Raw genomic sequence first — 26,877 nt, 5'->3', positions numbered from 1 at the left:
AATTCTCTAGTCGTTTTAAATTCCTATCTGAAGTGATCAAATGGGGAGCCTGGGACAGTGGTTTATTTTAAAAATTAGAACATAGACTCAAGCAAGCACTTACATAGTAACCGTGGCTACTACCCCTTTATTTCTTTAGTGGCTACTTCTGGCACCTAGGAATATGCACGGCAGTCTTATCAAGTCTAGCAGGGAGCGGCCACGTGCCCTTCAACAGTGTTTTGGTGGTCACAGAGTGGAGCGGAAAAGCTCCTGTCACCTGGTGATGCCGTGGTCGGTGTGTTATGTGGTACATGGCTCACAGGGTGTGAGCAAATCACACAAAAGTATAGCGCATACAGTTACCTACAATGCCAATGACAAGTGACTGCTGGTGGTTTCTTCATTTGTTGAACTGTCCTTTTGATCACTGTTTGTGAGTGCACTCCTTCTGCCCTTAAGCAGTTTCATGGAAAGCGGTCTGCTGTGTGATGCTGGCGACAGCCTTATTCCTCCCATGTTCATAGCGCGTCTTGATGGTATCAGGGGGCCACCTCCAGTGACTGGCACACTCACCTTCTGTGATGCTTGCCTGACACTGGTGCATCTCCAGGTGACCCCATCATCAGGCCATGAGTGGCCTCGTACGGAGCCTCGTTCACTACGTGCTCAGAGCACAGAGTTATGAGGGTGACGAGAGTAACTGTATCATTCCTCAAACCCATCCTTTATAAAATCCCCTATATCGCGGAACTGTACACACAGCTTTTGCTCCACGTTAGCCAGAAAAATCACTGCAATAAACCTTCCAAACTAGTTCTTCTGCAGTGAAGTACGTGAATATGCATGCCCATGGCCCTGTGAAAGGGCAACACATCCTCTGTAGAGAAAACTATGAAAAAGATATCTCAGAATTCCACAGTTCCCTTGGGTTGGCTCATTTGCAATAGTTCCATGGCCACCACCCACCCGGCTATCCCCATGTTTCCATGCCTACCAACCTCTGGCTCTCTCCGACATCTATTCAGGGTTTTCTACTTGCTTTCTGACCTCTATTCAGACAGCCTCCTACACCTCATGTGATGCTCCGTCCACTGGGAAGCCTGCCGTCCTTGACCTCTACACCAAAGATCTTGACTTCCGTCCAGCACAGCCACTCACAACCACACCCTAGGCTCTGCTTTTCCTTGGAACCACTTCAGCTCAGAAAGCTTCAGCATCATACTCTCCCTTCTTTTTTGCAACCTTTTATTTTCTACTTTGCTCATGTCCCTGGGAGCCAGCTGGTGTTTAACAAAAGGGACAGGCTTTAGCAGCAGAGAGAAATGGCTTTAACTATTGGCACCGCCACCTGCTAGTTGTGTGACCTCAGGCAAATTACTTTGTGTTTCTGAGCCTTAGATTCCTTATAAGGAAGAGGGGGATAACAGCACCTCTTTTTTTTTCAGCTTTAATTGAGTTTATGGTACATTTTAGGGATACAGTACAGTTACATTCATTGTTGGGATCTTGTACCTCTACATGACAAGTCTTGATTCTCATTTTTCCCCTTACCCCTGCCCTCCCTTCACCTCTCCTCCCCTCCCCATCTATAAACACTTTATTTCCATCTTTTCATTATCTCACATTTTTTCCTTTTCCCTTATTGCCCTTCCCCTACCCATCTCACCTTCCCTACACCTTAACAGCACCTCTTTTTGCAGGATTGTGTATGGGTTGTATGTGACCCAAAGCTCCTGGGAACACAGCGGATGCTCACTGAAGCTCTCCTCTCCCCTCCTCTTCGCCCCCTCTCATGCCCACTATCTTTCTTCTTGGCTTTCAGGATGCTAATCTTTTCAGCCTCTCCTCTCCCTCTGGGCTTCATCCCTCTGATATCTCCCCACTTGCTCTAGGTTAACACCAACCTGGGGACCACACGGAACTTCCAGCATTCACTTCTGCTCCCCAGCTGCCAGAAGCATCTAGCTTGGCTAGCCAGGAAGGCACTGAGTGTTCGGTTTTGAGCTTCTCATTACAGAAGAAGGGATTAGGATTTTAAGGGGATCCAATAAAAATCGTATCTCTTTTCTTTTTGACATAAACATCCATTAAGAACTGGGCCTGCATATGAAGCCATAATTTCACCTTTGCTGCTGAATAAACATATCAGCACTAATTGAGGCCAACCCAGCCTCAGGCAGCTTGAAACCTCGGGTGCCCATGCCCAGAGCACTGGAGAGGCAGAGTGTAGCTGCCCACACTCAGTTCCTCATTTAAACTCATCTATGATGCCTCCTCTCGATGGAGGGCTGGGGACGGATTATTTATCATAAACATTTAAATGTCTGTGGAATCTCTGTCCATGCTAAAGGTGGTTTGTCTTTTTATTGTTAAGCCATAAAAGTTTATATATACTGAGTATATATAAATTCTGAGTATTTCATATATTCTGAGTATTTTAACAGATCATGACATATTTTGTATGAAGCTCCTATTTTGTAGGTTGCCTTTCACTTTCCTGATGCCTTTTGAAACAGAAAAGCTTTTAATTTTGGTTAGGTCCAGTTTATATATTTCTCTTTTGTCACTTGTGATTTGGTGTCATAGCTAAGAGATCACTGTCAAATCCAAGGTCCCAAAGATTGGCTTCTGTGCTTTCTTCTATGAGTTTTACTGTTTTAGTTCTTACATGTGGGCATAAGAGTTAATTTCTGTGTATGATAATTTTGTGTGTGGTGTGATGTAGGATACCTCTTTTGCTTTTATCATTTTCTTGTCACATTCTTTTGCAGATAGATATCCAGTTGTCCAAGGATCGTTTGCTGAAGACTGTTTCTTCCCCCACTGAATTGTTTTAGCATTTGTGGAAATTCAACTGGCTATAAATAGAAAGACTTATGTCTAGATTCTTCTTTTTCTTTCTTTCTTTTCTTTTTGGTACCAAGGATTGAACTCAGGCCCTTATGCTTGCAAGGCAGGCGGCGAAACCACTGAGCTAAATCCCAGGCCCTTATGTCTAGATTCTTAATTCAAGTGCATTACCATTATGTCCATCTCATGTCAATACCATACTGACAAAATTACTGGAAACTTGTTATAAGTTTTGAAGTTGAGTCTTCCAATTTTGTTCTTCCTTTCCAAGATTGCTTTTGTTATTCGGGATCCTTTAAATCTTCAAATGAATTTCAGGATCATCTTGTCCATTTCTGCAGCAAATGCAAGTGTAATTTTTTTTTCTTGGTACTGGGGATTGAACTTAGGACCTTGTGCCCGTGAGGCAGGAGCAGTGCTGTTGAACTAAATCCCCGGCCCTAAGCATTTTGATAGGGACTACATTGAATTCGTAAGTCAATTTGGGCAGTGTTGCTATACTAACAATATTACATTTTCCAATCTATGAATATGGAGTATCTTTCCATTTATTTAAGTCTTCTTTTATTTCCTTCAATGTGATTTATACTTTTCAGTCTACAAATCTTGCACTTCCTTTGATTTATTTCTAGATGTTTTATTCATTTTGATACTTTGTAAATGAAATTGGTTTTTCTTAATTCCACTTTTGGATTGCTCATTACTTGTGTTTTTGAATACTGATCTTGTGTCTTGTAACTTTCTGAGAATTAATTATTTGGCAATTTTTGATGGATTACTTACTATTCTCTATGTGCAAAAATAGTTTCATTGGAAGTTATACAGTTTTACTTTTTCCTTTCTTTGTGCTTCCTTTCCAATCTACTTCTTTACTTTGCTTTTTCCAATGCCTTTGCTTTCTTTTCTTGCCTAATTGTTTCTACCACAACCTCCAGTGTATTACTGAATAGAAGTGGTAAGGGCAGACAGTCTTGTTGTATTACTGTCTCTGAGAAGAAAGTATGCAATCATTCACCATTAAGTATGATGCTAGCTATGGATTTTTCAAAGATTTTTTTCTTATTGGACTGAAGGAATTGTTCAGTGTTTTATCATGAAAGTTTAATTTTGTTAATTTTTAAAATTGGGATAGTCATGTGATTTTTGGTTTTTGTTCTATTAGTGCGATGTATGATTGACTAGCAGATGCTAAGCCAACCTTCCATTCTTGGGATAAATCTCCCTTGATTACAGACAGCTTCCTGTGTTGTTGGATTCAGTTTCTAGTATTTTGTTGAGAAATTTCGCATCTATGTTGTAAGGAATGATGGTGTAGTTTTCTTGTCTTGTGATGTCATCATTTGACTTTGCTATCAGAGTAATACTGACTTCACAGGGTAAGCTGGGAAGTGTTATTTCCTCCTTTATTTGTTTTGGGAGTATTTGTAAAGTATCAAATTTGATTAATTCATCTTTAGGTAAAACAATGTAAGCAAATGACGTATATAACACCAAAGATCCCAAAATGTTTCTAGAATCAGATTAAAGTCTTCTTAGGTCCCTCCTTTAGGATGTCATCACATAAGTCCTCTTTTTATTTCTTCTTAGGCATCACCAACTTAGTCAGCTATGAACTCATGAACTTGCCATAGAGACTTATTTTTACCCTGGCCTAAGTACATCGTGATCCAAACATATTTTAAGGTTTTTTTCCCCTTTATATCTGAATCAGTTCAGAATTGGCTCACCTGTGAAAGACAAGGTCTCCAGATAACAGGATCTCAGTTTATTTCTCCCCCATGAGAGCCAGGGTTCCAGGAGGAGGCCCAGGACTAATACGGTAACTTGTTCTATTACCTCCTGGAACGCCGGCTTCTTCCAGCTCTCTATTCTGCGATCCCGGCCTTAGCCCTTATTCTCCACCCAAAAATGATATAATACATGGGAAATAGTATAGATGGAAAAAGAAACACATGGAGGGGCATGCCTCAACCGTCTTTAAGTGAAAGTTCAGGCAACTTCCTGGTGACACTTCTGATTTCCCCTCAATGACCAGGATGTACTCGTTTGGTTTCCCTTAGCTACAAGGAAGTCTGCCAAACACACCTTCATTCTGAGTTGACACGGGCTCATCCAAATTGGCTTTTTACTATGGGAAAAGAAGAGAGACAAGAGTGCTGGGAATCCAGGTGTGCACCACACAGCTCGCTCATAATTGTTTTTTCAAATTCCAGTTGTTTCTCCTCAGGAAATGTTCTGTTATATATCTTCTAAAATTCAAATGTGGTCATTCAATCTTATGATGGCTTTCTAACTTCTTCAAACACTTCAAGCCCTTAAATGTGGCTTATTAGTGCTCCCCCCGAGCTAGTTCTAGTCTACCCTTCCAAGTTTAGCTGATGTCCACCTCCCTCTCTCCTGGAACTTTTTGCTCAAGCCACACCTAAATCCTGGTTTTCCCTAAATAGGCCAAAGGTTTTTATGTCTTAGTAACTGGTACATTAGTAGTAGATTGATTACCCTTTCAAAATGCTTACAGTGTAACTTGGCTCTTTTCAGTGATGAGGTCTTTCCATCAAAGCAATTTGCTTTGGCCAATGGAATGTAGCTGAAGTAACTGCACCTGGATTCTGAGTCTGGACCTAATGAGACCCTGCGTGCTTCTCCGGTCTCTTGAACCTCTGTCTCTGTTATTAGAGCAAGCCTGAGCTAGCCTGCTGGACCATGAGAAACCAAGAACAGTGCTGAGTCATTCCAGCCAAGGCCAGTTGTGTCCCTCTGCTGACCCCCTAGCTGACCTCAGATTTGTAAGCAAGCCTATTCCAAGTCAGCCTGGCCAGACTCGGGTCAGCAGAATGGCTGAGCTGACACACAGACTCATGAGACATAATCAGCGATTGCGGTGCGAAGCCACTAAGCTGAAGGTGGCTTGCTCTGCTGTTTTTCTGTGGCACTAGGTCAAGGATACAGTGATGCTGCAGGTTCTGTTCCTTTGGCTCGAAAGGCCACTCCAATTGTCTTGGCCTAGTGAATTCCTAAACGCACCTACCCCGCAAGACCCAGATCAGAGGTGACCCTAACTGAGAAGGCTTCTTGTCCCTACCTTGGCAGATCCAGTCACTTCGTTTGATGAGCATCACACCTTTATCACAGCCTGTAACATACGGTTCCTCTTTCACACAGCAATCTCTCCTCGAGGCCATGATGCCATGAGGATGCACACCAAAAATGTTTGTTGTAAAAATGAAAAAGCAAATTCTAGGACCCTGAACATTTATGATCCTTTCTTTGTTATATTCTTTCTCTTCCAAACTACAAATAGAATTTCTCTTATGCATTAGTCCTTCTGTAATGCAGACCCCCATCTCAGTCCTTGATTACATATTGGCTGACGTGTTCATGCTTCTTTTTCTCTTCTTCCATTTTGCGTGCCTATAATAGAATTCCATAGACTGGGTGATTTATAATGAGTAGAAATGGACTTGGCTCGTGGTTCTGGAGGCCAAGAAGTCCAAGATCAAGGGCTGCATTTGGTGAAAGCCTTCTTGCTGCATCATAACACGGTGGGAAACATCACACGGGTGTGAGTGAGCAAGAGGGGCTGAACTTGCTTTGATAACAAACCCACTCTCGAGATCATGACCCCATTGCCACAGTAATGGCATTCATCCATAAGAGCAGAGCCCTCCTGGCCAAACTCTACACAGTCTTACCTCTCAACCCAACTTTACTGAGGGTTAAGGTTCCAACACGTGGACTTTAGGGGACACAGTCAAACCCTAGCATCTTCTCATGTGTGGTTTTCACTTCTAGGCAGTGTGATATTCTCCTCGACTGGCAATTTCCCACATTGGGTAGTCGTGTCATCCCTTGAAATGTTCAAACTCTCAGTTTCTCAATCGTTTAATTTGACTTACAATTATATTCACCGCTACCACTGTAAATAGACTAAAGTAGTTATCATTCATCTTGGAGCGTACTACCATCCGTTTCCTTAAAAATCATTAAAGGTCACTCTGTCTGTTCGTCTCATCTTTTTGCTGATTTCCTCTTTCCAAGAGAGAGTGGAGATGGCTGAGAAAATGGTTCCAACTGCTGGAAGGGAGGTGAAACTCTGTGACCCGTAGTTTTCAGCTCTTAAGAGTGCACCCCATTCACGGGGGGCTTCACCTGTAGTACGCCAGCTGGACATGGCTCAGTTGTCGGTCCTTAGTGCTAGATGATAAATTTGTGACAGAAATGGCCTGCAGAAGGGCACCAAAATGATCCTCCTGATTGCTGCCGCTTTCCAGGAAGGAGTCTGGGTGGAGACAGCAGTCCTCAGTGAGCTGCAGTGCACTTTCTGAGCCTTCACCCTCGATCCACAGGCCTCTCACCTTCTTTTGCTGTGCTTTATGTTGTCCGTCGCACAGTGTCTGGCTGTCCAACCAGTTACCCTTCAGTATCCGTGGGTACCAAAGTCTGAAGATGCTCAAGTCCCTTATATAAAATGGCATAGTGTTTGCCATACGTATTTTTATCCTCCTCTACACTTTACATCATCTGTAGGTTAATACAATACCTAGTGCTATGCAAATGCTATGCAAATCATTCTCATACCGTATCTGTTGGATAATAATGGCAAAAAAAGGAGTCTGTACATTCAGTAAAAAACAAGAATTTTTTTGGATTATCTTCCATTTGTGATTGGTTGTATCTGTGGATGTGAAGGCTGAGAAGGGAGAGCTGCCTTCTATTGTGTCCTATGTCTTCTTGTGGTCAGGGACCATTCACAAACTTTATATGGAACTTTATATGGACGTTGTCTTAGAGAAGGAAATCTCCTGTAAACAACGGTGTGTTGTGTGCCCCATGCCAGGTTTGACTTCATCAAAAAGCTTTGCGGTCTGATCCGTCACACAAGTCAGTTGTTTCAGATGTCAAAGTTAGCGATCGTTTGCATAGTAATACAATGACAATAACTTTTAGCGCCTCTCATCAAACCAGAATGCAGACACTAATTAGCTGTACTTCATGTATTCTGGTGGGGCTCAGTAAGTTATGATTCCTGTTCTATAGATATTGAAACACAGACAGGAGATTAGTGTCTCTTGCCCAAGGCTACAGAAAGAGACGCCAAAATTGGGGTTATAACTCTGTGCTCTGTCCACCAGACCTCTCTGGATTTATAGGGTAAAATTTTAAAAATAATACCAGTGCTGCAGACAATGCCATGAAAATGTCTTGCCTCATCAGCCCATTGCATTTTATATGATACATTGAAATAAAAATCCCTAAGCATTAAATATTTAAGAAGAAAAAAAATAATGAAAATAGTAAACATCTCAAGTGCTTGGCATTCACACATCACAGCCTAATTCTCCCTAAGTGGGCTGTGATTTTTAAACAAATCCAGCTCTTGCCTCCCTGGTACAGTGCACTGCATGGCAGGCAAATGAGGCCAGCAGGATGGGAGCAGCAGGCTTCCTGCTTAAGTACCCAGCTCAGCCCCCAGGAGGTTGATGGGGCCACGCTACCAGGTGACGGATGGACCACTGTAAATAAAAGTGGGGTCTCAACAACAGCTCCAGAAACACCCACATTTTGCTGCAAATTGCTTTGCTCTTGAAAACTCTGGATACACTTTACTTCTGAAGTTAGGGGCTGAGTTTTTCCTCTCACTATGAGTATTTCTCAGAGTGGCATAGAAACCCTGCATTTGGACTCTAAATGGCATAGCTGGCCTGGATGGACCCCGGTGCTCACATGGGTAGGATGCACCAGCCACTGACAAGATTTTCTGTTCTCGTCGCGGCATTCCAGCTTTCATAGCCTAAAAAGAGCTCCCTTTTACAAGGGAGAAATCCATTGCACTTCATTTTGGGGTAGCTTATCCAAATTCCACAGCCTTCAAAACGGTATAGACAGAAGTGAGTTAAACTTCTGCCCCCAAACACATAAAGTTCATCAGCTTACTGACTGTGACCTGTGAAACAGTTTTACTTGTACCATTCCTATCTTGTTGACTGTTTTTCTCCCAAACACTTAATGATTCATTAAAATCGCTTCATTCAAAAGTTTACTTTGGAAAGCCAAGAGAAAGAAGCATGTCATGATGTTTATGAGAATAAACACAAGCTATGGTATCCTGCTTATCCGCGTTTACCTTATAACTCCCATGTGTAAGCAAATACAGCTACCTTCGCTCTGGCAACTTATCAGGGAAGTGGGGTTGGGATGTAGTGGATCAAAGATGATCATGAGTTCCTTCCTTTTCCTCCTATCGAGAGACGACTCTTTTTCCTCCCTTTGAATTTAGCCTAGGCCCGTGGCTCACTTTGACCCAAAGTGGCTAATCCAGAGGCTCCATGACTTTTGAAGCTGGGTCATAAGAAGTCTTACTGTTTCTGCTGGGTTTCTTGACCTCTTGTTCTTGGGGTGCCCCTCCCCAAACTCAGCTGTCCTGCTGCAAGAAGCCTGAGCTACAGGAGAAATCCCACAGAGACACTCTGAAAGCCAGGCTTCGCTGAGCTGCCTGCCACTTGTGGGAGCCACACTGAGTGTTCCAGCCCAGTGGAACCCCCAGGTGACTGAAGCCTTCCCAGAACCTTCACCAGCATCGTACAGAGAAAAGCCAGCCACTCAAACCGCAGAACCACGGGTGAAACAGATCGATGTTTTAAAGCACCGAGTGTTGGAGTGGTTTATTACACAGCAATAGATAACCAAAGCAGGAGAGGAAGAACAACACTTAGAAAAGGGTATAAATCACACACACACAAAATGCTAATTCTAACTGCATCTTCTGTATGGACATCTTTCTCCTCATTTGAATCCCTTAAAAAGTAATGCAAAGCTATTCATGATTCTTTCTACAGACTATTTATGTCCTCACCCAAAATACATATTTATTTGGGAGAGATTGATGTGATGGTATCTGGGAGTGGAGTTTTAGGAAGTGATTAGGTCATAAGGATGGAGCCTTCATGAATGCAGATATTCTCTGTTCGACGACCCACCTGTTTAATGACTGTTCGGACTTATGACAGAGGTGTGCTGTTTGGGCTTATAGCCAGTCTTTTTTTAAATATATACAGCCTGTATATGTTGCTTATAGAGCTTCAGTGTCTTTCTGTACAGTGCACCTTGTTTATGCAGTACTATAATTTTTGCTGATTGTAGTATACAGTATAGTACTATAGCTTTGTGTTGTTATATGTTACAGTACTGCCTGTAAGAGATGCAAATAAAGGCAAAGTCATCAAGGTTCTTTGTTCGGAATATTGTAATGTACATACTCCATAAATTCCTTGTGTAGCAACTGATTCATTTAATGACCCAATTGCCAGAAGTGAACTTGGTCATTAAAAAAGGAATGTCCCTATAAAAGAGACTCCAGAGAATTCCCTTGCCCTGTGGCCATGTGTAGACGTGTAAAGAAAAGCAGCTCACAAACCTGGAAAGAGTCCTCCCCACACACTGAGCCTGCACTGCAGGTACCTGGATCGTGGACTTCCCAGCTTTCAGAACAGAGAGAAATGTTGTAGTTATGTTGTTTATCAGCCACAAAGTCTATGATATGCCCCTATGCAGCCCAGGGGGACTGGGACAGCTCCCTTACCCATCCTTTGCTTATGTTCTGCTTCCTGTCTGGAATCCCCGTCCACCTTTTATGCCTTCCCAAATCTCACCTGCCTCATCAGGTACAACTTGGGTTCCATCTCCAAAGGGCCCTCCCACTTCACCCTAAACCTCTCTGTCCTCCATCTTTGTGGGGTCACATTCAATATGCATCAATTAGACTACTCTTGGTTTCTTTTTCTGGAAAAAAAAAACACCTTTACTGAAGTATAATTAACATTCTATAATCCATACATATTTAAGTGGATAATTTGATAGATTTTGCCCCACAGGTGTACTTGTGAAACTGTCAGCACTGCAGGGCAATGAACATATCCCTCACCCTCAAAAGTTTCCTTACACGCTTGGTGATCTCATCTTTACACCCATCCCTCCGTCTCCACCCCTACAATCACTAATCTGTTTTCTGTCACTATAAATTAATTTGCATTTTCTAGAGATTTATATAAATGACATCAAGTAGTATATAACTTTTTCACTGATTTCTTTCACTCAGTTTAATTATTTTCACATTCATCCTTGTTTTATCCATCATACACACACACAGTTTGGAACTGTAATAAATAAAGGTGCTGTGAACATTCATGTTCAAATCCTTGGATAATTATTTGTTTTAGATTTTCTGTGAGTTAGGAATGGAATGGCTGAACCGTATTGTTAGGTGTATGTTTAACTCTGTAAGAAATTATCAACCCATTTGCCAACATGGCTGTGCATTTTGCGTTTCACCAGCAGAGTTCCAGTTCTCCTGCATCGTTACCAACTCTTTTTATGGTGAGTCTTTTATATTTTCTCCATCGTGGGCCAGGGATTTGGCTCAGTGGTTCCACTATCTGCCTTGCAAACACAAGGGCTCGAGTTCAATATCCGTTACCATGTACCAAAAAAAACCAAAAAAAACCAAAAAAAAAAAAAAAAAACCCAAAAAAAAAAAAAAAAAACCCAAAAAGCAAAAAAAGAAAAAACTCCATTGTAACAGATACAAAGTGGTATCTGGTTGTGGTTTTAATGTTCATTTCCCCAATGATAAATGATACTGAGTGAGCGCTTATTTTTTCTCACGCCTACTTAATTGACATCAGAATAACATCCTTGGTGGAGTATTTTCACCCATGGGGGGGGTTCCCTCTTATTGAGTTATAAGATTTATCATCAGGTTTTGAGAGCTTGCTTGTTTTGTACGGTAGCCCTCCTTTATCCAAGATTTCACTTTCCGTGGTCTCTGTTACCCAGGTTGGAATGAAGTTCAAAAGTATTAATTGGAAAATTCCAGCATAAAGAATTAGAAAGTCTCATGCTCGCTTAGGCAGCACATATACTAAAATTGGGATGATACAGAGAAGATTAGCATGGCCCCTGTGCAAGGATGACACGCAAATTCATGAAGCTTTCCATATTTTTTAGATTCATTCATAGGAAAATGGATTCATATTGATGATATACTCCTAAGTGAAATAAATAAGTCACACATGTGTAAATACTGAATAGTTTCTCTGCTGTGAATAAACTATAATAGTACATGAGATCCTAATGATATAATGGACAATGTGAAATAGGAAGAAAGGGGCTAAAGGTGTAGGGAAAGTGGGAAGGGTAGGGGAAAGGTAATAAGGGAAAAGAAAAAAATATGAGAAAATGAAAAAATGGAAATGAAGTGTTTGTAAATGGGGAGGGAGGAGAGGATGAAGGGAGGGCAGGGACAAGGGGAAAAGTGAGAACCTAGACCTGTCATGTAAAGGTACAAGATCCCAGTAATGAATGCAACTGTACTGTCTACCTAGAATGCGCCAATAAATTCAATGGGGGGGGAAAGAATTAGGAAGTCTTAAATTGTGTGCCATTCTAGTATCACGGCGACATCTCGTTCTAGCCTGCACCATGAAGCCCAGGGCAAGCGTATCCCTTTGTCCAGCATGTCCGTCTCATGCGCACAGCCTGCTCTCTATTTAGTGGTTGTCTTGGTGATTGGGTCTACTGCTGCTGTATCGTAGCACTTGTATTCACGGCACCTTCACTGTACTCCACAATGACCCAAAGCACAAAAGCTGCAATGCCAACAGCCTCGTGTGCCAAAGAGAAGCCAGAAAGTGCTTCCTTTGCCTGGTGTGGTGGCACAGCCTGTAATCCTAGCTATGGAAGAGGCTGAGCGGGGAGAATCCCAAGTTCAAGGCCAGCCTGAACAGCACAGTGAGACCCTACTCAAAAGTTTTGAAAGGACTGGGGGTGTAAGTAAGTCAGCGCTATCACTCGCCCAGCATGTGCAAGGTCTGGGGTTTCATCCTCAGGGACTACAAAAAAAAAAAAGTCATTTCTCTAAGGGAAAAAGTGAAACTTGTTGACTTAATAAGAAAAGGGGAAAAAATACGGCTGAGGTTACTAACAGCTGTGGTAAAAACGAGTCTCCCATTTCCGAAATTGTGAAAAGTGAAAACAAATTCATGCTAGTTTTGCTGCCACACCTCAGATTGCCAAAGGTACAGCCCCCTCGCAGAAGTGCTTAGCCAAGATGGGAAAGCCTTGCATCACGGCGTTCAGCACTCGCTGCAGTTTCAGGCAGCCACTGGGTGTCTTAGAACGTGTTCACCTCACATGAGGGGGTCAACTGTAAGCGAAATACAAACTTTTACCAGATAGCTGCTTTGTGACTTGTATCTCACAATTTGTGGGCGATTTTTAAGAAATCTCTTGGTATTCTGAAGAGCAGAACTCTTTAATGAAAGTTCGATTTTTTTTTTAATGAAAAAAGTATACTTTTAAAGTAGTTCTTAACTTACAATAACCATTAAATAACCAATGCTAAATTAGGACTTTTAGGACAGACAAATTTGCTTTGCACTGGAGGCATCATAGAGTAGCTCAGGCCCTTGCTGAATTATCCTGAGGTTTAACCTGAGGGTCACAGAAAATGTTGGTTATTGAACCCCTGCTTGGAACAGCTTAATTATCAGTGAGTCCTAGAAATCATGAGCTGAGGTGTGTTTGCTACTCTGTGGTTGTCTGAATAAGTGAACTTTTTATAGGACTATCTTGTCTACACTTAGACTCATTTTAAATGGATTTTCTTTAATATGAGCACAGCAAATTTCAGATAGAAATTCATTGAGATGCTGTGTACCTATTACTACTTTATGAACATATCCTCCTATATAAACCGATTCATAAATTCCTAGGTTTTAGAAACCCTAAAAATGTAAATTATATAAAAACTCAGTTAAATTAAAAGGCATGATTTTAAGATTTTTCAATTAAAAGTTGTTAAAGTTGTAAATTAAAAAATTAAACAGCATAACTTTATAAAAGAAGTTTCTTAATACTCTCATTGTCCTTTTAATTTTGTTTTGAACCTAAAAATGCTTTATATAGATACGGCTTTAAGGTGATCATAAATAAGTAAGTACTAGGTAAGTACATTTTAAACTTATTCAAGATTAACGTATCAGTTTGCTCTTTTACGGATTGAGGTTATCAAAGAAATCTTTGCCCAAGGTCTGACCCAAGTTCAGAGCAATATTCTCCAGCTTATCTCTAGAAGTTCTATAGTTTTAGGTTTCCTATTTAGTTGTTATTCGCTACATAAAGTTTATATAAAGTTACTTTTGGTATATAGTGCCAGGTATGGCTCAAATAACTTTTTTTTTTTATGATGCCAGAGATGTAACGAAGGGCCCTTACACTGAGCTATACCCTCAGCCCCTCTTTTTCAAATTTTTACTTTGGTTTCATTTTAATCAATTTTAAAATTTTATATATTAATTTTTGAGTTACAGATTTGCCTAGGCTAGGTTTGAACTTGGGATCCTCCTGCCCGAGTCTCCCAAAGTACTGGGATTACAACCAAAGGTTATTTTGTTTTGCTTGTGAATGTACAATTTTTTCTGTCCCATTTGTTGCAAAGACTGTCCTTTCTCCATTGGTGACCTTTCTCAGCAATCAGTTGCGTGGACATCTATGAGTCTTCTTCTGGAATCTGACAAGAAAACTCTGCCAGCCTTAGTGATGTTCTGGAATTAATATGCCTTCCTAGTCTCTGTCTACTTTTAAGATTTTCTCTATAACTGATTAGGAACAATTTGACTAGGACCTCTTGGTGCTGTTTTGTTCATGTTTCTTGTCTTTGGAGTTTGTTGATCTTAGATCTGTGGATTTACAGTTTTCATCAAGTTTGGCAAGTTTGGCTATATTAGTGTGCTGTTTTGTTCATGTTTCTTGTCTTTGGAGTTTGTTGATCTTAGATCTGTGGATTTACAGTTTTCATCAAGTTTGGCAAGTTTGGGGCTATTATTGCTTCAGGTGTTTTTTTTTCAAATTATCTGCATCTCTTCTTTTGGGCGACACTAACTACAGGTATACTGAGCTTGTGGAAATTGTTTCACATCTCACCGGTACATTTAAAAAAATTTTAATACTGACTTTCCTCTCTTAGTTTCATTTTGGATTATTTGTGCTATACCTTTGAGTTCACCAACCCTTTCTTCTTTAACATCTAATCTTTCATTAATCCCATCTAGTTTGTTTTTTGTCTCAAACAAGATAATTTTCAATATAATCAAGAGTTTGAGTTTTTTCCAATTCTTGTTTATCTTTTTGGACATGTATAATACAGTTATACTAACTGGTTCAGGTCCTCATTGGCTTAGGTAACATCTCTGTTAGTTCTGGTTGGTTTTGATTGACTACGGACTATTTTCCTGCTCTCTAGCCTGCTCAGTAAATCTTTAAATGGATACCAAATGATTACGGGCCCTAAATATATTAATTAAAATATGCATTTTGTCTTCTTGGGTGCTAAAGACTCCACATACTCTTGAACTTTGCTCTGGGATGCAGTTAAGTCATTGCAAATAGGCTAGTCCTTTTGGGCTTTGCTTTTCTGGCTCATTGGGTGCTTCTGGAATACTGCTCAGGCTGATTTCTCACCACTTCCAAGGCAAGACGTCTCCTTAGTAATCTGTCCACTACACCTTCCGTGTTGTTTTCCTACCCTTGTTGGTGGAACAGGTCCTATTCCTGGAACTTTGTGAGCCTTGGGCATGGTTCTCCTTAATCCTTTGAGTGGTCACTCTCCAGCCTGTGCAGCTTCTTTACAAGCCCAGGCTCATCCTATCCTGATCAGTACTTTGGGGGTTTCCTGTGCAGAGCTCAGGTGTCTCTTTGTGGGGAGCTGCCCCTACTCTCTCTCACAAACTTTAGTAGCCTTTGTGTCCCTGTCCTTTTGCTTCATCCTCTCAACTCAGGGAATCCACCAGCTTCTCTCTGGGGTCCCTCTCTGCTATGAGTTGAATTGTTTCCCCTGCAAACACACTGGGGTCCTAACCCCCAGTATCTCAAGCGAGCCTTTATTTGGAATGAGGGTTTACAGAGGTAAGTTAAACATTAGAGGGCTGGGGATTCAGCTCACAGCCTGCCTTGCAAGCACAAGGACTCGAGTTCGATCCCCAGTACAAAAGAAAAATAAATAAATAAAAAGAATGACTCTACACCTATATGACTGTTGTCCTTATGAGAGAGGAAATTTGGTCCGAGACACATACAGGACGACGAAGGAAGACCAGGGAGAAGAGGGCCAGCTACTGTCACTGAGAGCCTGAAGTTCCTAGGAGAGGCATGGAACAAATTCTTCTCCCAGCCTTCAGAAGGACCCAAGTCAGCTGGTATTGATTTCAGATTCGCAGCCCTCAGATCTGTGGCAAACATTTCCGCGAAGTGGCCCAGTCCCATTCCACCATTAGCCTTTGAAATGCAATGCAGTACCTCCGCTCGCACTGTACTCTGGAGATTTAGGGCAGAAGCCTGCAGCCATCTGCCTTGATTATCTAGATGCAGCCCCCAGCCTCATGCGCCCATAGGTGGCGCTATACGAAGGTGATAGATCATGAGAGTGTAACACTTCTCAGTGACAATGGATTCCTCTACTGGTGAGTTCATAGCTAAAAGTGACGTTGGGAGGTGACACCTGATTGGAGGAAGTGGTCACTGGGGCGTGGCCTGGACGGGTCTATCTTCCTCCCTCCTCCCGAGATCCCTCTCTTTACTTTCTGCTTGCCATGCTGTGAGCATTTCTGCTGTGCCACTCTGTCTTGCTATCTTGCTTGGAGCCAGCAGGCAATGGATGGAAACCGCTACAAACTGAGCCAAAATAAACATTTCCCCTTTTAACTTGCCGGTATCAGGTATTGTGCCACAGTGAGGAGAAAATAAGTAAGGCAATATAAGGCTCATTGCGTGGATTTCCATTTCTTGTTCTTTGGTTGTCTGATGGCCAGTGTCTTAAACACCTGCTTAGTTCTTGTTGATTTGGGTGGAAGATCCGGGTCCTGTTCCTTCTTGGGCGGAAGCAGGAGTTCTCACTCATTTGATTCTCAGGTGCCTGGCACTCAACATGAGCCACCTTAGTTTTACCATCTTGTGACCCTGTGTTGTTTGCCAAAGGGATTATAAACTCCAAGATCAGAGGCCGTGTCTAATGCTCCTTTGTACGTGACAATGCCTGGCTCGGCATGCAGGGCACATCTTAGCTGCAAAGGGTATTTCTGGTTCTTTGGACTGAGCCCACTGAGGACTGAGGCATGGGGAAAAATCAATGGATGTGAAACTTCTTATTCCACTCGATATTTTTGGAGTGTGAAAAATAGCCTGAAACTAAAATATTTTTGTTCCTATCTTGTTTTCAAAGAAGTGACACTCTGATTATTTCCTTTTAAAATTAACCGTCACCTACATTCTAGCATAGAGCCGTGGAAGAAGAGCCGGGACTAAACCACCCAGACTGTGGAGGAAAATGAACAGCCTGTCAGCACCAGTCTGGATTTCCAGTCTCTCATTTTTCCTTTGTTTTTCTGCTTTTTTCAAAGAAGGATGTGACTCTATTTGGTATCCAGGTCTTCCCTGATGGGAATAGGCAAGGAATATGAGAAAATCATAGTTTTTGGTTCCATTCTGGAGATGCCAATTAATTGGTTTTTAACTTTTTTTTTCATAAAGGAGAGTGCTCAAGAAACTCTGGCCCAAGATTTTCCAAATATAAGCTTTTTGAGTGGTAAAACTACAGATTTGTGGCTTTAATATATCATTTACAAGACAGGCATTTTTGTCCCGCTTTGAACAAAGAGAGGAGAGTTTCTGTCCTAGGACTACACTGCTGAGAGAATGTGCTAATAAGACAATTTTATACATTTAACCAACGATCATCAGTCATGTTCCTACCTCTGGGCCTTTGCATGTACTGTTTCTTCTGCCCAGGTAGCCCTTCTCCTAGCTATCTACATGGTTCACGTCTACTTCTCATTCAGTCCCAGGCTCAAGGTCACCTCAAGGATGTCTTTCCTAACTATGCTATATAAAAGGACACTGCAGCCCCACTACTCCTACCCCTTGTGACATTCTTTTCACTTACCTGGGTTCATTGTTCTGTATATCATTTGTCACCTATGGCCTGATGGTCAAAATACACATAAATGTTTATCTAACCTAGACACATTTGTTTATTGTCTAGCCATTAATATAGTGTCTATTTCAGGACAGCAGAAACGTCTTCTGCTATTTTCTTAGGACCTAAGACAATGCCCAGCACACAGTGAGCATCCAATAAATATTGTTGAATGAATGAATAAAAATTTGCTGATTTCCTTCTCTGTGTGAAGGCACTAGAGGGAAGAACTAGGTTGTTAATGGTGCTGTTACTAACTTCAAGGGGTTCTACTTCTGGTAGGAAGACAAACATGAAAACTTATGACTGTGCTCCAAAGCAAAAGAATGAATTAAATACTTTATTTTGAAAGGACATGGGGAGAGGTGGAGCAGTTTTGGATGAACCATGCGGCAGAGGGGTTAATGAGCATCCAGCCTGCAGCCGCAGAGTGAGTGGACTTGGGGAGCCGGGGGGTCAGCAGAATGTCCTCTGGAGGGGGAAGAGTGCAGGGCTGGGATTCTGGAGCTGTTGCAGGAGGCAAGTGACATTGGAGCTCGGGGGCCTGATCTTGGCTTTGGGGCCAGGGTTTTGATTTATTTTAAAGGAGTTAGGTAAGGAAGCATTTTAAAGTGGTCTTTAGGGTGGTTCTCAGTGTGGCCAGCACTTCTCTTGGTCCCTTAAGCATATACCATTTCCCTTAGCAAGTGTGTGCCATGAGGTCATTGCACTGCTGTGAGAATAATTAGCAGCTTTGCTAATTATACTTTGTTGGCCCTTTCTTCATTGATTTCTTTACTTTTTTTTTTTTTAATAAACAGCTTGCATGGGATTTACATTGTGTTTTTGTTTAAAAACTAACCTAGCACTTTCTTGTGGAAACCTTTAGATCTGGTTGCCTGGACCAGATGAATCCCATTCCGTCATTATAAGGACTCAACAGTGGAGTGAGCCTGCATCATAATGTCCACCTCCACCAGCAGGGAAATATCGTGGACTTCTAAAATCACCACCCCAGTGCACCCCAATTCTACCACTACATAGAGGAGTCGGAGGCTCAGCCAGACTGAACCTTTTGTTCAATGGCTTCCAGCTAAATGCAAATCAAAACTGCATTGAAAGCCCGTATCACTCCTTTGGAATGGTGATCATTGAGAATACAGCAAACAGCAAGTGCTGGTGAGGACGGAGGAAGTGGGTAAAGACAACTTTTCTACCCGGTTTGTAGGACTATAAATTAGTACACCTATTATGGAAATCAGTATCATGGGTCTTCAAGAAATTAAAAATAGAGGTACCATGTGATCCAGCTATACCATTCCTCAGTATGGTCTCCCCAAATTAAAGTCAACATAATTATAGAGAAGCTGGCATAACCACATTTGTTATATCATAATTCACCATAGTTAGGCTGTGGAAAGAGCCTAGGAGCTCATCAATAGATGAATGGATGCAGAAAATGTGATATGTATACACAATGGAATAGAATTCAGCGATAAAAGGAATGAAATCCTGAAATTTGGTGGAAAATGTATGGAACTGGAGACCATCATGTTAAGTGAAATAAACCAGACTAGAAAGTCAAATATTACGTGTTGTTTTCTCATGTATGTGGTAGAGAGAGAGAAAAGAAGAGAGAGAAAGAGAGGGAGAGAGAGAAGGAAGGAGGGAGGGAAGGAAGGAGAGGAAGTAGAAGGAAGACTATTAGATATTAGAAAAGCAAATTAGGCTAGGAGGGAGAAGAGGGTAAATGATGAAAGTATGTGACATGCATGTACCAACGTGCCAAAATAAAACACTATATATGTAAATTATGCACACCAATTTTAAAAATTCTGAAAAAAGAAAAAGAAAACCACATGACTCCTAGGTGCTCAGCAGCTGACCTAGAAGTCAGGCAAGAGAGCTCTTTCTACCTCACCCATTTCTGAGGCAAAAGCATTTATGTCAGGGTTCTGGAAACCACAGTATTAAGGTGGACACTTTTTGGTTGGATTTTCCCAGAGTTTTGGGGAGGGAGCTGTTGGTGGAGGAGGAGGAAGAAGAAGAGTTAAACAATATAAGAAATAAATATTGGGCATTGTACTGTTCTAGGGAGGGCTATTTTGAGTACATCAGTACATCAGCTTTGGTTTTAAAGTGGAAGCAGTGGATGTAAAGGAGATGTCTGCTGTGGTAGGGCCTCTGTCTCAGAACCCCGTCCCCTTACACACTGGGCACTTGCAGAGTCTGAATTATACTAAGCCACCCCACACCGACTGATATACGTGCAGCGTCTGCTCAATTTTTAATGGGAGAGTTTTTGTCATCTGGAGACAAAAGGATTTCCAAGGAAAGGATTTGGACTCTCAGAAAAACATTCCAGGACGAGCTTCCTATACAAATACAAACTAGGCTCACTCATGTTGGTAATGACATGGAGGCAATTCTTTTGGAAATTTTCTCTTTGTTCTCTTTCTTAGTTGGACCTCAGGTGTTGACAGGCGTTAATCAAACTCTGCAGCTCACGTCTCGTCGTCACAGGACCGAGGCACTGAGCCTTGACTGCTGCCTTTCATCCCCATCCCCCACACTCTCCACCCCACCCCACTCACGACCACTTTCTTCATTGGGCTTTAGACAGATCTCATTTTCATGTCATCTTACAAGCTGTGGATGGTGTTTTACATGGCCCTTTCTTTTTTTCACTCAGTGCTATTCCTTCATGATCCATCTACTCTATCAGGCTTAACATCTAATCCGTTACTTCCGGTGCAACTTTTGAACTCTACCTGGTTCCCTTGTTCACCCTGCCAGTGATGGACAGAGACTGCCTCTGTGAGGTTACTTCAAAGGAAAGAGGTTGCTTGATCTAGTCAATTAGAGTTTTATATGTAAATTCAGTTTTTTGTATTTTGCAAATGAGGAGAACAAGCAACACGTGCCATTGTTACTATTGTTATTATTATTATTAACCAAAGGAACATGGAGATTTGCCCTCTGTTGGGCACACTCTGCCTGGCCTTGATGGAGTGCAGTGACAGAAGGGTGAGGAGTTGCCAGGCACAGTCTTGCTCTGCTCATGTAACACCTAGGAGTGATGGACTAACAGATTTTAAACAAATGGGCCATTCCAAGATAACCTTCCAAGTTTGTTTCTCCAGGTTGAGCCCATTCAAAAACAGGGCTCAAAAAATAGATCCTGTCTGAGTCCTGTTATACTCAGGGTCAAGGCACTGGCTTTGCAGTAAACCATGGGCCTGGCTAGGTCAGCCGGGAGGAATGTCTGCTGGCTACCAGGCCACAAAGAGCTGCCTCACTGCTGAAGCTGCTTCACTCCTGCTCCCCCACCTCGATTTTTTTTTAAGGAGGAATGGCTCTCAATAAGCAAAATAACTAACAATCCAGCTTTTGAAGTCTGATATGGGAAATCAGAACACAAGTCTTTTGGTCTGTTGGATATTTTTATTGCACTAAAAATACCAGAAACCAAAGGAGATAATGTATTATAAATGATGAGAGGTATTTAAGTAGCCCGCAATATAATTTTAATGCATTTAATTTTTCAAACTATGCCACAGCCTCCAATATGGCTGAGAATGGTTTTGGCACTTAGAATGTGGCATTGAAGTCTCGCAGAAGTGGCTGTAATTGAACTGAAACCTGGATAAGAAGATAAAAGGTTGGGGGTGGAAGAGAAAACTCAGCTTAATGTATTTGTTTTTATCCCCAAAATGGCAGTGCTGACCTTAGCGTTAAGCAGTAAGAGACAGGAAAGAAGGAAGGGAGACAGAAGGAAGGAAGGATGGGAGGAAAGGAAGAAGAAAGGAAAACAGCAAGGGTGACAGAAAGTCCATGTGAATGCTTCAGCTATAACCCTCAATTACTCTTTGTTGGCTGCTCTGGTTGTCTGGATATCAAGGGGAAAACCCCTGGATTTGGATGAATAAGACCCGGGTTAAAAAAAAAAAAAAAAAAAAAAAAAAAAATAAAAGACTGCCATTCAAAGCCATATAACCTGGAGCGGACAATTTTTTTTTTTGAATCTTATTTTTTTCCTCACTTGCAAATTGTGTTACAACTGTCTTAAAAGGGGCTGTGCAGACAGAAATCACGCCCTTGAAAAGTTACACAAGTATAAAGGTTCAAAGATTTACCCTCAAGGAGGTTAATCAAATGGATCAAATACATAGACCAGCCACTTGGTTTCATCAATGCTCCTTTCTCAAAAATAATGACGCCCACATGGCTTGAAAGGACCCCACCAAGTGGAGGGGAGCCCACACTCCAAGGACAGCACCTACCCACTTTACCTCTGTCTTTGGAGACTTCCAAGTGAAGGACTCAAGGGAGCTCGTGATCAGAATAGACAGCACCTCCATCTTCATCTTTCTCAGAGACCCAGGTCCTGGAGTAAGGATTAAGATGAATGGGAAGGACCTTAAGGAAGGGCGCATCTCATTTACTTTTTTTTTTGTTTTTTCAGTACCAGGAATCAAACTCAGGACCTTCACTTGCCAGGCAGATATGGCACCACCTCAGGATGGATTCTGTTGGTCCATTTGGTTAGGTTCTGTATAGAAACTGATGTGCTGAAAATCCAGTTTTTGTTCTGTTTCATCTGCTTTCCAAATCTGAGTTCTTATGACATATTAGAATTAAAGTAGCTGCATTTTAATTGACTTCTGGGAAAGTATATGTTGATGAACTGCATTCTGACTTGGATGTTTCTTTTCATGAGTTGCAATGATTATTTGCTTCAGAGTTCCTTTCTGAATTGGAAGATCAGCTTTGGGTGGGGGCTCATATTTATAATCTCAGCTAGTAGGGGAGTTGAGGCAGGAAGATCACAAGTTTGAAGTCAGACTGGGCAACTTAGTGACTTCGCAAGACCCTGTCTCAAAATAAGATTCAAAAGGGGCCAGGGATGTAGCTCAGTGGCAGACAGCTTGCCTGGCATGGGTTCAAAACTCAGTACTACAAAAAAATAAAAAAAAGAAGACCAATATTTTACAATCCCCCATGCCCATTTCTTATCACCTATGGCAGGAAGCTCCATGTGTCCTCTGCCTTCTTTGAATTCTTGCACAGTTATAATTTCTTTGGCAGAAGTAGCATGCTGGATACTACCCTAGTCTTTAATTTTATGTATTAGAGTAAAAGCAAAAGTTTAGCTTAGATATATTATGTATACATGCATTGTTGTTTACAATATGTTCATCTTCATCTGTGTAGGAAATAGAATAGGCACTACCTGTATACATAATCTAAACTTCCTGTGTTGCATCAACAACTATCTCAGAGTATTACTCACTTCTTTACTCGACTTTGTAGATAGAGCCTACTTACTTAGGATTATAAAAAGAGTATCTCCTCACTACAGGAAAAAAGAAAGTAAAAAGAAGAAAATGAAAGATTTCTGTAATAGTACCCCACAGTGCACCCACGGAAAACATTTGGGTATAGGCTGCTTATTTGCTTATTTGCTTGGGGGTGGCGACACAGTTAAAACAATGTGGTGACCAAGAGCGGCCTTCCCTCCCCATTCCCCTGTGATTTAGGGACACTGCAGTTGCCAGAGACTCCTGCCTTCTTTTGCTGGGCCGATCATTGCCTCAGACTTAGGTTTAGGACCCACTGCTGGACAATGGTACCTGAGGAACATCTGCAGGCAGCTGGTGGTGGTAGTGTAAAATACAAGATGTGAGAGAAAAATATGGTGAATGATTAAAAAATTTTAAAAATTACAGTAAAAGGAATACTTCCATTAATGTCCCTGAAAATGCTGTCTCTTGCTTCAGATACACTTGTCCCATGGTTCTTGCCTCTTTCTGGAGCAGTTCTGGTGGTCCTCTTTCGTGAGTGTCTTTCGTTGCACTGTCACGGCTGCCTGAGCTGATTCAACACATTTGCTTCTTGCTTTGACTTTGAGGAAGAGCCAGAAGTCACATGGTGCCAAATCCAGTGAATGAGGTAGATGAGGACACAGCATAATGCTTTTCCAAGCCTATCTTTCTGTTGGATTGTGCTCAGCAGCACCAGTCACCATATTTTTTTTTATCACATTGTAAAGATACTTATGAAAAAGAACTTCCAGAGCTGCTTCAGAAAGTGGCAAGAATGGTGGGATATGCATGTCCAAACGAAGGGGAATATTTTGAGGGGGTTAATGGCAGTGTGTCTTTTACTATAATACATTTAAAAAGTTTTAATACTTTTGTATATTGTGATTACCCCTTGTGTAAGTATAGGAACGGTTCCCTTTCATTGGATCTGGCTTTACTGGCCCCTTCAATTAGAAGGGGAGAAATGCCAGCACATTGCCCATGGCAGAGTGGAGGAATGAGAGCAGATTTGTTCTTGGGGAGCCAACCCACTCACTCCAAAGTGCCATTCTCTGGACATTTGTTACCTGAGACCACAAGTGGCTTTCTCATTAAAATCACTGTTAGTGTTGTGTTCTCTTACTTGAAGCTAAAATCACCCTACCTTACCTTGTTGTCATTCTGCCACTACAAAATACTATACATCAGGCACACTTTACGTGTCATAAAATGTTCTCAAAAGCAAACTTTGCAAAATTGGGATTGTCTTTTTACTTGTGTCTCATTCCTACAGGGCTCTGAGTCCTTTTAATGCAAACATTTTTTTCCCCCCAGTGGTGTTTTTCCCCTTCAAACTCAGACCCTAGCAGTATCTGGCACAATAAAGATGCTAAGATTTTGTGGATGAGGCAACTGGGGACTGACATTATTGTGGCCAAAAGCCACTCCAAGTGTAGGTGACAAGTATTTATTGAGCATGATTTATTATCCTCTAGAGAGCTGGGCTTATCAAAGCCACACTTGAGTGTTCATTTGCTGAAGGTAAATCTTGGAGACAAGACTAAGATGCTACTTTGACACTGTCAATCAGAGGATAATCATACAATCAAAGTCCTGGGTTCTGGGCAGGGGGCTTCACTAGCTGTATATATTGTGCTCATCTTAAAACTCATCGAATGACTCATCACCCAATTGAAAAAAATATGCTTCACAAAGCTAGGCTTAAGAATTAGCTTCTGATCGCTCAAGCGCCAGGAGGTAGGCTGGGCCCCAATCCACCACGGGAAGGAGAACCACGCCTGCTCCCGACCCAGATGCCATCGCTCAAGTGCCGGGAAGATGAGAATATCTGTGGGTCGTTAGAGACACAGAAGCTAAGGAGCAACTATATCAGAAGATTTGGGTGATAATCCAGAGAGTAAACCAAGGACAGTCGGACAACAAAAATTAAAATGAGAAAACACTTAAGCAAGACACAAGGACAGACTTCCAGTTTACCAATGGCAAACAGTAGGGCAAATGAGGATGAAAAGGTCAATAGGGGTGAACTACCAGGACACCCTGAACTCAAAGCACAGGAAGTAACAAAACAGATCAATCAGGCTCCAGAAAAATTCAAAACAGAAATAATTTCCCAGATAACCATAGAGATAGTGAGCAAAATGGAAGTCGTGATTCGAGACTCTAGAGCAGAAACTGACAAAAAAATAGATGAGCTCAGGACCATGATAGAAGCCATGAAGGCCCAGCATAAGAAAGAAATGGAAAAAGTAAACGCTCAACATAGGAAAGAAATGGAATCCATAAAACAGATTCAAACAGATATCCAGGAGATTAAACACTCTGTTGAAAGTGTACGCAACAGAATAAAAGAATGCGAAGATAGACTCTCAGATATAGAAGATAAGATTGCAGTCAGTGACCATGAAAAGAGAGGTCTCTTAAAAACAGTAAGAGATCATGAGAAATCGATCCACAACTCCTAGATGATGCAAAGAAGAATAACATAAGACTGATAGGAATACATGAAGTAGCAGGAGAAAATACAAAGGACTTTAAAAAGCTGTTTGCAGAATTAATGACATAAAACTTCCCAAACAGAGGGGAAGAATTTGACATTCAGATAAGTGAGGCATATAGGACCCCAACTAGCTACAATCAAAAAAATCTACATCTAGACATATAATAATCAAGATGCCAGAAACCCAACAGAAGAACAAAATACTACAAGCAGTAAGAGAAAAGAAACAAATCACATATAAAGGAAAGCCCATCAGAATCACAGCAGACTTTTCAACACAAACCCTTGGGGCAAGGAGAGCCTGGAATGAGATATTTCAAGTACTAAAAGAGAACAACCTCCAACCTAAACTGATGTATCCAGCAAAACTCTCTTTCAAAATGGATGGGGAAATAAGACACTTCCATGACAAAGAACACCTGAGAAACTACATGAATACCAAACCAGCACTACAAGCAATTCTAAACAAGATCCTAGAAAAAGACAATGAAGGCAACAACACCATGAGGCCCAACAGAGCAAATCAAATAGGCAAGGCAAGAAATTAAAAGGAGAAGGTGAAAAAGTAAAAAGAGTCAACAAAAGGCCAATAACATGTCAATAATAAGTCAGTACATATCAGTTATAACCAGCAATGTCAATGGCCTCAACTCACCAATCAAGAGAAATAGACTGGCAAAATGGAATAAGAAGCAAAATCCAACAATATGTTGTATACAAGAAACACACCTAGTGCAAAAAGAAGCCCATAGACTGAAAGTGAAAAGATAGAAAACAATTCTCCATGTGACAGGAGCCCAGAAAAAAACAGGGGTAGCAATCTTATTTGCAGACAAAGTAAATTTCAAACCAAAACTGAATCTAGTATTATTGATGTAGGACAGTACTGTATCATACCTCTATGAATGTAAAATATCTAGTACCTGCTTTATGATACATAGTAGGGACCGTGCTTTATCAGAGCTACATTTAATGATATTACTCTAGAATGTTCTCTTTCCAGATGATGATTAAGAGGCTAATAGAAAAAATGGTGCCAGGTACCACAGCAGCAACAGAACTTTGCTGTTTTCTGGATATTATTCTTTTCTTTGTTTTTTTTTTAATAGAATGTGCTGAATGTCTATAATTGTGTTCAGATGACTGCAGAACCTGGAAAAGCTCTTGCTGCTATCGATGCATAACATACTATTATTAGTCTTTTTATATAAATATAT

General features: G+C 41.3%; 1 protein-coding gene and 1 non-coding gene across 2 annotated transcripts in view; one reads left to right on the top strand and one right to left on the bottom strand.

Annotated features, from left to right (window-relative positions):
- The window catches only part of Kctd1 (potassium channel tetramerization domain containing 1), a 190,507-nt gene that overhangs the window by 132,950 nt on the left and 30,680 nt on the right, over positions 1 to 26,877 (bottom strand). The gene's annotated exons all lie outside the window — the stretch shown is intronic.
- On the top strand, positions 11,726 to 11,832 carry LOC117283826. The gene has a single exon (XR_004514843.1). It is a non-coding gene; the product is annotated as a U6 spliceosomal RNA (small nuclear RNA).

This window comes from Fukomys damarensis, unplaced genomic scaffold (assembly GCF_012274545.1).
Source record: "Fukomys damarensis isolate Sample0158 unplaced genomic scaffold, DMR_v1.0_HiC HiC_scaffold_30, whole genome shotgun sequence".
Classification (NCBI taxonomy): domain Eukaryota; kingdom Metazoa; phylum Chordata; class Mammalia; order Rodentia; family Bathyergidae; genus Fukomys; species Fukomys damarensis.
This window is presented reverse-complemented; position numbering and strand designations above follow the sequence as displayed.